Below are 14,455 nucleotides of genomic sequence, written 5' to 3'. Positions count from 1 at the left end.
CGCGCACCTGTTCCTCTCCCCACATCTATCACTGGTTTCCACGTTGTGCTTTCACAGAGCACTGACCCTTGTTCTGCTATTAACACATTCTGCTCTGACCTTTATGCCACTATCAGCACCTTCTTTAGCCCTTACCACTATCATTAACACTCCCCTTGTCTTGTGGCTATGATGTCATTGTCAATATCTCCTGATCCCCCACCTATCCCTGACCTTCTATTTTGCTCCACCCGCTCCACACCCCCCACCTTAAACAGTATAAAATCTGTCACATTTCTACTTCTCTTTAGCACTGAAGAAGAGTTGTGCAGATTCGAAACCTCCGGTCACCTTGAAACAAGCATGCAGCCCAGACTCTTAAGTCCCAGCAAACCCAGGGTACAGGATCCAACAAACCAACGAGAGTAAAAAGCAAGAAAAAGACACAAAAGGACGGGGAAAAGCAAGAAAGATCAAAGAGTGCCAGAATAGGGCCGTACCTCGCACGGTAATTGTAAGTAAAGAAAAATCTCCATCCTGATTGTCAAAGGAATTCCCTCAGAGCGCGCCACAATTTGGAAGAGCTGAGCCTTTCAATCCAGCCTCGGACAATTTGTCTCATTACGTTGAACGTGTTCTTCTTTCAAGCGAATGACATTACAGGGGAGGGGCAGATGTACGCGATCCTCTTGTCCACATATGGGAGCAAGACATATGGATTAATTTGAAATTCGTTGGCACCCAGTGCCCCAGATCCAAAAAGTTTTCATGACTCAGTGAGCCTCAGGAAGGGTCACTACCAGGCAAAGCCATCGGTGACGATGCAACAGTTCAAATTTAACTCAAGGGATAGATCCATGGGGAAAGAGGTTGCTTGTTATGTGGCATGTCCGAAACCATTAACAGGGGTATTGCGAGTTTGGTACATCTATCAATGGTATGTTTAGAGATCGTTTGGCGTGAGGTATAAATGAAGATGCGATTCAAAAGAGATTACTGCCCGAAACAAATTTGAATTTTCAGAAGGCATTGGTAATCGCTCTGGCAACGGAAGGGGCGTTGCGGGACTCGAAAGCCACACCGGGAGCGCAAAATGGCGCCGCCCTCCACATTGGGCAGGGAGCTCAGCCAAAAAGAGCGTGAAAACACAAGGCTTTGTTCAGAAGCAGGAAGCAGCCACCGCTAGCAGACAAATTAAAAGAGATAACTTAGAACAATAGAAGAACCATAGAACCATACAGCACAGAAAACAGGCCATTCGGCCCTTCTAGTCTGTGCCGAAATATTATTCCGCTAGTCCCACTGACCTGCACCCAGTCCATAACCCTCCAGACCTCTCCCATCCATGTATATAGAACCATAGAACACTGCAGCACAGAAAACAGGCCATTCAGCCCTTCTAGTCTGTGCCGAAATATTACTCCGCTTAGCAGCGAAAGCTTGGCATAATGGAGACGGAAGTCGAAGCAGGCAACTTTGTAATGAATCACAGTTTTAAAAAAATCGAACCTTTCTCCTGCCATCAAAACGAACACCTCATGAGACGTTGTAAAGATAGAATCAGGCAGACTTTCAAACAAAAACAAAAACCCAACGGGACCTACGCGTTGAAAAGCCTGAAGCAATAGGCTCAGATAGTTATTCGCTGTATCATTTAAATGTGGGAAGAACAGAACCTACCTATGTAACCATGAGAGTGAATGAGAAACCTATCAGAATGGAGGTAGATGCTGGAACATCCACTACAGTGATAGGCGAGCATACTTTTAACTACCTGAATTTGGAAGAAACAGATGCCAAATTGAAAACTTACACGGGAGAAGACATACAAGTCAAGGGCATAAGTAAAGTCACAGCACACTACGGAGGTCAAGCAGTGAAATTACCCTTGATGGTGGCGTCACGTCTCCTTGGACAAAACTGGCTGAAAGAAATTAAATTGGAACGTGTTGAAATCTTCCAACAGGGCTAACGGGCTATCAGAGCTACTACAAAAATATGCCTCAGTCCTCAAGGACGAACTTGGAAAGATTGAGGGGCTACAAGCAAAATTTCATGTGGATCCAAAGGCAACACCCAGATTCATGAAGGTATGACCAGGACCTGAGGCAATGCAGGTAAAGGTAGACACCGAACTGGACAGGTTAGAAAAACTGGGAGTGGTACAACCAGTGCGGCTTTCAGAGGGGACAGCACCAGTTGTACCTGTTCTCAAACCTGACCAAAGCATTAGAATTTGTGGGGACTACAAATTAACAGTCAATAAAGTGGCTAAGTTGGACAGGCACCCCACACCAAAAATTGAAGACTTGTATGTTAAACTGGCAGGTGGAACTGCCTACACAAAGCTTGATATGAGTCATGCTTATCATCAATTGGAATTAGAGACGGTCTCCCGGAAGTTTGTCACCATTGACACACACAGAGGGCTGCACCGATACACCCATTTACCTTTTAGCGTATCTTCAGCTTGCTCCATATTCCAAAGAACCATGGAAAGTTTACTACAGGGACTGCCCCACATTGTACTTTATTTAGACGACAGCCTGCTGACTGGACCCACTGAAAAGGAGCATTTGATGAACTTGGAAGAAGCTTTGAAACGTTTCTCGTAGGCGGGAGTGTGTTTGAAAAAAGAGAAGTGCACATTCCAAGCGAAAGAGGTAACCTACCGAGGTCACAAGGCCGATTCGCAAAGCCTACACCCAGTTGAGGAAGAAATGAAAGGCATTGGAGAGGCACCAGCACCAAAGAATACGTCCAAACTCAAACCATTCTTGGGGATGATCAATTATTATGGACGTTTCTTGCCTAAATTGTCGACAGAACTGGCTCCCCTGTATGTCTTACTCAAGGAAAACCAAGGTTGGTATTGGTAAACACCACAGGAAGAAGCTTTCACAAAAGTGAAACAGTTGTTGCAATCATTTACGCTGCTAGTACATTTTGACCTGAAGAAAGAGTTTGGTGTTGACATGTGACACATCTCCCTATGGAGTGGGAGCAGTGGTCTCCCATCGAACGGATCAGAACGGCCTATAGGATACATATCGAGAACACAATACAGCAGAAAAGGGTTACTCATAGATGGGAAAAATAAGGCCTGTCAATCAACTTTGGTGTTAAGAAATTTCACCAGTATGGACACTGTTAGTCATTTTACTTTCATATCGGACCACAAGCCCTTGCTGGGATTATTCAGCGAAGATAAGGTTATACCCACTATAGCCTCAGCAAGAATACAAAGATGGGCAATGATCTTGGCAGTCTATGAGTATACTTTCATTCATAGACCCGGAAGTCAAATTGCAAACACTCATGCACTCAGTCGTTTGCCCTTGTAAGTAAACGATGAGGATGTTCCAATTCCTCAAGAATTTGTTTTATTATTGAACTCCCCGGATTGATCAGCGATATGTGCTGGACAGATTAGAGATTGGACAAAGCCTAGACCCAGCGTTATCCAGAGTCTGAGAACAAGTTCCTCATGGTTTGGTCACAAGCACAGGAATCTGACAAGATGAAACCGTATTTTCAGGGGAGATACGAGATAACCAGCCAGGAAGGTATCTTATTGTGGGGAGCACGAGTGATTGTTCCTCCAAAAAGGACGAAAGCCATTGTTGTCTGAACTACGCAGTGCACATCCTGGAATTTCCCAAATGAAGACCATAGCACGCAGCTATCTATGGTGGCCTGCGATGGGTGGAGAATTAGAGAACTTAGTGAGAAGTTGTATGCAATGTCAGCAAGTGCAAAAGTCACCTTCAACAGCTCCGTTACACCCCTGGGGGTGGCCAGGAAGTGTGATTACACATCGACTATGTGGGACCTTTCACGGGAACAATGTTTCTGCTTATCGTCGACACTCACTCAAAATGGATGGACATAGATGGAGTAAAGTCGCCAACATCTTCTGCTACAATGGATAAGCTACAGCAAAGCTTTGCAATCAACAGACTACCGGAAGTGGGCGCATCAGGTAATGGAACGGTATTTACGAGCGCTGAGTTTCACCGATTTATCAGCTTCAACAGTATTGCTCATGTAAAAGCTTCACTGTACAACCCTTCTTCAAACAGACAGGCCGAGAGAGCGGTTCAGACGTTCAAGTCTGGCTTGAAGAAATTGCCCGGAGATTCTATAAGCGACTAAACTAACACGTTTTCTTTTCCATTATAGGACCACCCCTCATACCACAACAGGTGTCACACCTGCGGAATTGTTGATGAAGCGCCGTGTCCGATCGAGGTTGAGCCTAATTATGCCAAACTTTGGTAGGGGGGTGGGGAAGGTGGAAAGAAATCAGGGAAGTCAGAAAACTGGATATGACTGGCACAGTTGTGTGAGAACGTTTAATGTAGGAAGGGAGGTACATGCGAAGAATCTTAGACAAGGACCAACATGGTTGTTTGGTGAAATAAGTGCAATAACTGGACTACTTTCCTACCACATGACAGTGGAAGATCGAGTCCGACGGAGACATGTGGATCATGTAAGAAGAGGAGAGACAGAACATCCAGAATTGATTCCACCAGTGTTCATGACTGAGTCAATGTCTCCTGTTGAAAGAACTCAACTGAGCACGGGTGTGTCTGAAGGTTCGACTGTACCTGAAAGAGTCGAGGAAACAGATTTGCAGGTACCTACGGAAGAGCCTGATGATCAGGCGATTCCAGGGAAGGAGGTTCCGGATAAAACATCTGAAGCTGTAGAGCTGAGACGTTCTACACACATAAGGAGACCCCCAGAAAGACTGACTTTACTTACTTACCTGCGTGAAAATGTTGATGTTTTGAGAAAAATTGTGAAACGTATTTCTGATTGAAGGGGAGGAATGTAGTAATCTGATGTGTAATATAACTTTAAGACGAAGGTCGTTCATGGCAGATCACATGATCTTGGTATCCAATTGCACAGTTGCATGGGCTACCTCTGCAGTCAGTAGTCTTGAGTTAGAGTGCAAAGTGTAAAGACTGAGTTTGGAGTTGTAAGCGCACAAGTGTAGCTGCTGAGTTGCTTTTGTAAATAAACAGAATGTGTGTCTTCTAAGAACGATGTACTGATCTTCTCTGTCTATTGTGCCAACTCGGTCACCTTGAAACAAGGATGCAACCCAGATCCTTAAGTCCCCACAACCAGGATATAGGATCCAACATCAAGTTAAAGGCCATTTTTTAATGAGGAAAGGGTTCTTTGAATGTGATCTGTCATCCTGCGAAGCTATGTTCTTTATAATTGGTTGTGTCTTGCAACATTAATCTGGGGGTTAGCGTTGATCACAAACTGAACTGGACCAGCCATAGAAATACACCATATAACATCTTAAGAAATGTATTGAATATTACAGATATGGCTCTCTCTCTCTCTCTGTCTGTCTGTCTCTCTCTCTTGCCTATGAAGAAATCTTTCTGAGTTGTCAAACACAGGATGGTGAGGGCCTCTTATGTCAGCCAATGCAACGTCTCTAGCACAGGCTCTGAAGCAAGGCTTTCCGAAACCTGATAAGCCGGATGGATGGTCTCATGACCCATACTTGAGCCAACTGCCTGTGTAAAAGTTAAACAGAGGTGCCTTGGCAAGTAATGGGTAACAAGATGAGTTACTGGTGGAAATAGGAGAAATTACCTTGAATATTTTCTTCCTCAATTCTCTGCCCAAAGGCAAGTCTGGCCCACAGCGCCACCACCTCCCACCATGGGTAGGGCAAGGAGGCAGGTCCCGAATCCACCCCAGCCAGGCTGCAGGCACCAACCTGATCCACACCGGCCAACTGCGCGCCCCCCTCCCCCATCCCCACCCCTAAGGGAGTCCGAGTTGCTATGGCAACATGCACTTTTCCCTGCGTGTTGCAGTCTGGAGCTATGGATAATGATGATAGAGTCTGCAATGTTCTTCCCATCCCATGGCTGACCAGGGATCTCTCCCGCTCTTACCGTCTGCCATAGGCATCTGTTGGAAAGATTTGCAGGTTGATACTGAACCTGTGTGGCTGCATTATGAATGCACTTTCCTTGGCCATCAAGTCCTGGAGTGGGACTTTTTTTCTATTCTTAATGTGGGCATCATTGGCTAGACCAGCATTTATTGCCCATCCCTAACTGCCCTTGAGAAGGTGGTGGTGAGTTGACTTCTTGAACTGCTGCAGTCCATGTGGCGTAGGTACACCCACAGTGCTGTTAGGGAGGGAGTTCCAGGATTTTGACCCGGCGACAGTGAAGGAATGGCCAATATATTTCCAAGTCAGGATGGTGAGTGGCTTGGAGGGGAATTTGCAGGTGGTGGTGTCCCGGTGTGTCTGCAGCCCTTGTCCTTCTAGGTGGTAAAGGTCGTGGGTTTGGAAGGTGCTGCCTAAGGAGCCTTGGTGAATTCCTGCAGTATATCTTGTAGATGGTACACACACTGCTGCTACTGTATGTCGGTGATGGAGGGAGTGAATGTTTGTGGATGGGGTGCCAATCAAGCGGGTTGATTTGTCCTGGATGGTGTTGAGCTTCTTGAGCGTTGTTGGAGCTGCACTCACCCAGGCAAGTGGAGAGTATTCCATCACACTCCTGACTTGTGCCTTGTAAATGGTGGACAGACTTTGGGGAATCAGCAGGTCAGTTACTCCCTGCAGGATTCCCAACCTCCGACCTGCTCTTGTAGCCGCGGTATTTATATGGCTGGTCCAGTTCAGCTTCTGGTCAATGGTAACCCAAAGATGTTGACAGTGGGGGTTCAGCGATGGTAATGCCATTGAATGTCAAGGGGCGATGGTTGGATTCTCTCTTGCTGGAGACTTCAACCCAGAGCTTCTGGCTGTGAGGCAGGGACACTACCCACTGCATCAGAAGACCTCCAAATATCTGCCCCTTGCTAATGGGCAATTGAATTGAAACAATGCCCCTAGAAATAAGGTGCATAAAGCAGCTCTCAAGAGGGAAAAAATCACTTTGAACGGAAGAGAGCTTCTCGAGTTGGACCAATGCGGGCTCCAGTCTAACACATTGGTTATCTCAGGAAAACTTCAAACAGCAGGACAGTTTCCTAAAATTACTCATGCTGGCTTTGGACTAACACTTGTGGTTATCTCAAGAAGACTGAGAGCAAAAGAATCTGCAAAGTACATGGCGCAACATAAATGTATCCTAAATTAGTTGTTAAGATAATAATATGGCTCATTTGTGCTTGCTACAGGCGACATATATTTATACACAGGGGCCCATCCTCTGCAAGCAAAAGGAATACGTTCAAACCTTGAGCCATTTTTGAATTACCTGGGAGCTTGGAGAGCCTATAATTCCCCATTGCTTTCCCCATGGGACTGCTGTGGCCAATCAGAGTTGACTTGCCAACCAATCAGCACCCTTGTCTCCTCTAGTATAAATTGCTGTGATTGTTTGAAATTTGATATTCTTGTGTTTGTCCTGATGAGTGCCAGATGAAAAGCTTCAGCAACATGGCTCTCTTTTCAACAATATTCAAGGTCTGTACTACCAAGTGACTCTTCAAAAGTAATTTTGTAAAGCCATTTGAGACCCCTAGTGGTTGTGAAAAGCTTTATGTAAATGTAAGGCTTTTTAAAAAATTTATCTGAATCCCCAACACAGTCACTTGCCTTCCCCAGGAGAACTCTAGTTTTGCTTTAAGTTCATGAAATTGTAATGTCTTGTTCCACTTGACATCCTGGGATGAGAGGGGCTGAGTAAATGGGGTTTATATTCTCTGGCATTTAGAAGAATGAGAGGCGACCTCATTGAAACATACAGGGTTCTGAAGGGGTTCGATAGGATAGACGCTGGGAGATTGTTTCCATGGCTGGGGGAAATGTAAAACGAGGGGGCACGGTCTCAGGGTAAGGGGCCGATCATTTAGGAGGAGAAATTTCTTCAGTCAGAGGGTTGTGAATCTATGGAATTCTCTACTTCAGAGAGCTGCATTGTTGGATATATTTAAGACTGAGATGGACAGAATTTTGGTCTCTCGGGGAATCAAGGGATATGGGAAGCGGGGAGGAATGTGGAGTTGAAGCCTAAGGTCAGCCATGATCATATTGAGTGGCGGAGCAGACTCAATGGGCCAGATGGTCTAACCCTGCCCCTATTTTTCATGTTCTTGTACACACGGGGTAACATTGAACATAACCAGCTTGGAGGCAACAGCTTCTCAACTGAGGTCTGTGGTTTCTTGTCTCCACTTTACCCTTCCTCTCCCTGTCATGATTGTCCATTATTCATTGAGCACCACCCACCTCCCTATATCTCATCCAAGGGGCCCCTCTTCATGTGTCAGTCTGGACAATGCAGAGCAATGGAGCCAAACCCCAATTTGGTTCTACTCATTGTGAGCAGTTCAGGGAAGGTTTACCAGGCTAATACCTGGAATGGGAGGGTTGCCATATCAGGAAAGGTTGGACAGACTAGGCATGTATCCGTTGGAGTTTAGAAGAGTAAGAGGCGACTTGATTGAAACCTTTAAGATCCTGAGGGGTCTTGACAGGGTGGATGTGGAAAGGATGTTTCCTCTTGTGGAAGAATCTAGAACTAGGGGGGTCACTGTTTAAAAATAAGGGGTCACCCATTTAAACCAGAGATGAGGGGAAATTTTTTCACTCAGAGGGTCGTGAGTCTTTGGAACTCTCTTCCTGAAAAGGTGGTGGAAGCAGAGTCTTTGAAAATTTTTAAGGCGGAGGTGGATAGATTCTTGCTAGGCAAGGGGGTGATAGGTTATCGGGGGTAGGTGGGATGCAGATTTCAGGCTACTATCAAATCAGCCATGATCTTATTAAATGGCGGAGCAGGCTCGAGGGGCTGAATGGCCTACTCCCTGCTCCTCGTTCATATGTTCATTACCTCATTGCTGATTATTCCAAGCAAGAACAGGTCCATCCTGCTGGCTAATTATTTCCTTACCCTTTTTAATAACAGATACCGCGGCTGGAATTTTCCGGTCCCGCCGATGTGAATGGAGATTTCAATAGCTTGCCAGCCCCTGCCGTGGGTGCTGGGAAACCCCGGCCTGTAAGTCCACGCTAACAGAGCATTAGCAAAGGAGACTGACCACCAGGAAAACATCAGGAGGCATCAGGAAGGGTGGCCAAAGGGCTTGGTCAAAGCGGTCAGTATTTTTGAAGCATTCAGGTGAAAAATGATGGAACTGGGCTTGTTTCTTTCTCCAGCGACACTGCCAAACTTGCTGAATCTTCCAGCGGTTTCTATTTTTATTACAAACTAACCTACACACGCACACACCTGGCAGCGCCTTATTATTTTTCCTGAGTACTTGAGAAGTTGATTTAAGGCTGGACTGTCAAAGGAAAGCTCTGCTCCAAACACGCTGCGTTTCATAATTAGGATAATTGCTGCTTTAAAATTGAATTTTCAGGCTCACACTCCAGACGGAATGGGCAGCTTGGCGTTCGTTGTCACGCTTTAGAGTTGGTGCTGGCAGAATTTTCTAGAAACTCAGCAGGTTCACCGGTTCACTTGGAGTACTTCTGTGTCCGTGCCAACCCTACCAATTTAGCAAGATCTAACCCAGCAGCTTATTACAAAAAAAAAACTGCAGTCCAAATGTAAAAGGTGTCTACGCCGTGGAGTCATGAAATGAGGCTGATAGTTCTTGGATCTTAGGAAGTGGGTAGTTGTCCTGACTGATAGCTTTCTTGACTGCCTTAGGTGCAGGCCCTTCTCCTCTGACCCTGCCTCGCTCCCGTTACAGCCTCATGCCAGTGAGCCAATTAGCAGTTCACCAACTGTAGAATTCAACTGTTCAATTGCTCGGTGTTTGATTCTGGGTGCCTGCTAACTCTGTTCTGTGTGCCGTTGGTCAAGCCTGGGTGTGGTCGCTGACAAAGAGAAGCTAAAAGCAAACAGTAAGCCTGTGACTGCAGACATTTTAAAGCCCCTGTTCAGACATGGAGACTGGTGTCATCTCTGCATATCTCCGTGACGTAAAATACAACACGGACGAATCCCCATCCAGGGGGAGGGAGGTAAGACAGTGGCCACACCGTCACCCGATGCAGACGATGGTGCTGGCAGAATGTTTAAAGGGCCACCAGCACCTGAGGACTGAATGCAGATATTTCCAGAATATTTCAGTCGGAGAGAAGAACTCATCTGCCTGGGACCGCCCGGTCTTCAGCCTCCTGCCATCCTTCGTCTGCCTCACAACATGTAGCCCAGCCCACATCGGCCTCAGACAAGCAGCCGCCATCGATCCAGCCAATCAGAGAGCCTGTGGGACCCGGTTGTAGCCATGACAGAAGCAGCAGCCTGGGTGGCCCCATGGCTCAGTGACGACATCCTGCATGTCTTCCCCAAGCTGCCCAGGTGAGGTCATGGAGGGAGGTGAGCAGCCGCCCGGAGAACCTGACTGCTCAGCGACTGCTGCCGGGGGGTGCCACCCTGCCAGGGGGTGCCACCAACCCCAGGGCTCCTCTCGGGAGCAGCCAATGAGGAAGTGTGATGGTGCGGTTGCTGCGGAGGGAGAGACCGACCTGTGGAAGGAATGGCCGCAGCTCTGTCAGCGGATGCTGACCTGCACAAGGTTTCCCCGGAGCAGCTTCAGCGTCACAGACACTGTAGCAGCGGTGCAGAGCGACCAGGCCTTGGGTTCGCTCTAGTGCAGCCACTGCCGCCATTTCACAGGAGAAGAGGGCACAGGATACAGGAGGGGGGGGTTGGGGGGGGTGGTGGGGGAAAGCACAGACTGGTCCCCAATCCCGACCCTGACCCCGACGGAGCTCGAGCGGGCAGCAATCCAGGATGGCAAGGCCACAGCACAATGTGATGAGGGCCAGTACCCATGGAAACGGGCATGGGGGGAGACATCAGGCAGGCATGAGGGGTAGTCAGGCCTTCCAAGTAACAGCCATCAGTCTGAGCCTCAGCTGGCCCCGTCTGGAGGGTCGAGTGGGGCTGATCGTCCTGGGGCGGCAGCGGCGCAGTGGTATTGTTGCTGGGCTAGTGACCCAGGGTAATGCTCTGGGGACCTGGGTTCAAATCCCACCACGGCAGATGGTGAAATTTGAATTCAATAAAAATGTGGTATTAAAAACCTGACGGTGACCACAAAACCCAAGCTGATTGTGGCAAAAACCCATCTGGTTCCCTCATGCCCTTTAGGGAAGGAAATCTGCCGTCCTTACCTGGTCTGGCTGACATGTGACTCCAGACCCACAGCAACATGGTTGGCTCTCAACTGCCCTCTCCAATGGCCGAGCAAGCCACTCAGTTCAAGGGCAATTAGGGATGGGCAACAAATGCTGGCCTTGCCCATTTGCTGCTCACACAGTTCTGAGAGGTGTATAAAATCACTGTCCATTGCCTCCTCAATGATGTTAATTGGCCTTTAATTGCTCATTTCCAAAGGGTCATCAAGGAGCGAGGAGATGGTGGCATAGTGCTAATGTCACTGGGCTAGTAATCCAGAGGCCCAGGTTAGTGCTCTGGGGACAAGGGTTCAAATCCCACCATGGTGGTTGGTGGAATTTAAATTCAATTAATAAAAATCTGGAATTGAAAGACACTCTCAGTGATGGTGACCATGAAACTATTGTCACTTGTCATCAAAACCCATCTGGTTCACTAATGCCCCTTTAGGGAGGGAAATCTGCCTTCCTTACCCGGTCTGGCCTACATGTGACTCCAGACCCACTAGCCATGTGATTGACTCTTAACTGCCCCTCTGAAATGACCGAGCAAGACACTCAGTTTGTCAAGGGCAATTAGGGATGGGCAACAAATGCTGGCCTGGCCAGTGATGCCCACAGCGAATGAATATTTTTTTTTAAAAAAGCCCCCGTTCAGATCGCTGTCTGACCCTGCCGCAGTTGCATATTCCAGTGTGATGACATCAGAGGGGCCGACCAGACGCCATTTCACACAATTTCACGACAGCCTCCATCGCTGCCCAATTTTAAGGGGCGAAATCCCAGCCATTGGGATGGAAGGAGATGCTGAGCAGGGAAAGAGATAGGGGGGCGATTATTTAGAACGCTTCTTTGTACTTTGTGGAACACTGCTGTCTATATTAAGGGACACTGTTACAGGGTAGATGTAATCCAGTAAAATGATAAAAAAAAAGATCCCCAGCATTTATTAGGCCAGGATAAAGACAGCCCTGTAGGTGATACAAAACACTCCTCTAATATACTATGAAACACTGCGTGCTGATAATGGCCTCATCATTTACAATGCTTGGGCATTTACTGTACAACACGGCTTTACAGGATAGAAGCTCCGATTAACAATACAGTCTGATAAAGGATAATGAAGCATTGTTTAGCAGGCCCCTGACAGTTGGATGAGCTGTTCTTTAGTGGGTTCAGCCTTGTTGGAACCAGGCCCTGTTGGGACATCTTCCCCCAATGCCTCCTCATTTAATTGACTGTTCTCCAGGGAGCACTCAGACTTTTAAGCTCAGCCTTGACAATAATGGTTTTCCCTGATGTATGAACAAGGCTGTGAGAACATCGCGATTACAGAAAGACAACTGGAGACAAGGAACGAGGAGTCGGGAGCTTCCCAGGAGCACAATGTTTGGGAATTCGCACGGCGTTCCACAGGGAAACAGCCTCTGTTCTGCACCACATCCCCTCCCACACCTCCAACACACACACACACACACACTCACGCACATTCGTGCACACACACACACTCGTGCACACAAACTCGCGCACACACACACTCGCACACACACTCACACTCGCACACACACGCACGCGTGCACACACACTCATGCGCGCGCGCGCACACACACACAATTTGTGTAGCACAATATATACGCCATCCAAAACCATACTGAATGATAAGAGGTGAATTGGGATTTGTATTCTTCACTTCAATCAGGGATGGATTCTCTTAGAAATTGACTTAATTTCCCTTTAGCTCCCAGGTTTTTCCTGAGGAACCCAGCACTTCCCAGGGCACAGTTCCTTAGGCACCTATAGTCTTCTGACACCTCTGTTGGGTGGATATTATTCATGATTGAGTTCCAGGATTCTGACTCCAGCGACAGTGAAGGAACGGCCGATATATTTCCAAGTCAGGGTGGTGAGTGATTTGGAGGGGAACTTCCAGGTGGTGGTGTTCCCCATGTGTCTGCTGCCCTTGTCCTTCTAGATGGTAGAGGTCGTGGGTTTGGAAGGTGCTGTTGAAGGAGCCTCGGTGAGTTGCTGCAGTGCATCTTGTAGATGGTGTACACACACTGCTGCTACTGTGCGTCGGTGGTGGAGGGAGTGAATGTTTAAGGTGGTGCCAGCTAAAGTGGGCTTTCAAATTTGCCTTCCTGCTCGCTTGCTGGACCTGCATGGCACTCCGCGGGCAGCCACCAGGAGTGGCAACAGGTTTGCCCTCTCACACCACAGGCAAAGAGGGCAACTGATGAAACCTCCGCACACAACAGCCAAGCCCCCGCCTCCAGCCCTCCACCCACTCAATGCAGGTGGAGGACCAGAATAGGGATCCTCATGCCAGTGTGGTTTAGTGCAAGCTCGCAAGACAGGAGCCATATGTTTCTATAAAGAAAAGTTGCGGCTCAATAGCAGCATAATTCATCAGTTGGCAAAGTGTCACTGCAAAACACATAAGTATATATTAAGCCCTTGGCACTGACATGGTGCAGATTACACTCCAAGTAAACAGTCAGGGAGATTTGTTTACAGTGAACACAGCTCCACAAGGGACTTTGCAAAAGCCAGAATTCTGAGCATCTGGAGAGGTTCCGGACACTATGCCACAATCGAGCTACTTCCTTTAATGGTCTTACCACTCGAGGAACGGCTGCTTCCTGGATTTGATGTAACCTCCATTAATTGTGCATCCCTGTCCACATATTTCTGATTGGTGACAGGTCCAAACCGGTCTGTGTGGAGATACGGGCGGCGCTAGACCAGGGCAGGGAGGGAGCAGACTGAAGCAATGGGCGGTGGGGTTGCCAACCCCGCCAAGGATTGCCCTGGAGACTCCAGGAACGAAAGGCTAACCTCCGGGGGACATCACTACATGTAAACCCAGCAGAAAAACGGTAGAGGCGTTAAACACTGTGTTTGTCCTTCTGATTCTAAAGCCAGAAAGATTTGCGTTCATATTAGGACCGTCCACAATCGCCCAACGTCTCATAAGGGCCCCACGGCCGGTTTTTGAAGCCCGTTGCGCCGTAGGACACGCGGCAGCCAGTCGGCGCACAGCAAGATCCCACACGCGGCTGGCATAAAAGCAAAATACTGCGGGTGCTGGAAACCTGAAGCAGAAAGGACAGAAACCGCTGGGAACAGCTCAGCGGGTCGGACGGGGTTTCCGCGGAGAGGAAAGAAACAGGTAACGTTTCGAGTCCGTATGACCCTTCTTCGTGTTGACTGAGGGATAAATATTGAACCGGGGGCTCCGGGGATAACTCCCCCCCTGCTCTTCTTCAGAATGGCGCCTGGGGATTTTTTTTTTTTGTCTCACATCTGCCCAAGAAGGCGGACGGGGCCTTCGGTTTAAGG

This window comes from Cetorhinus maximus, chromosome 32, assembly GCF_964194155.1.
Source record: "Cetorhinus maximus chromosome 32, sCetMax3.hap1.1, whole genome shotgun sequence".
NCBI lineage: Eukaryota > Metazoa > Chordata > Chondrichthyes > Lamniformes > Cetorhinidae > Cetorhinus > Cetorhinus maximus.
Note: the sequence above shows the minus strand (reverse complement) of the source record.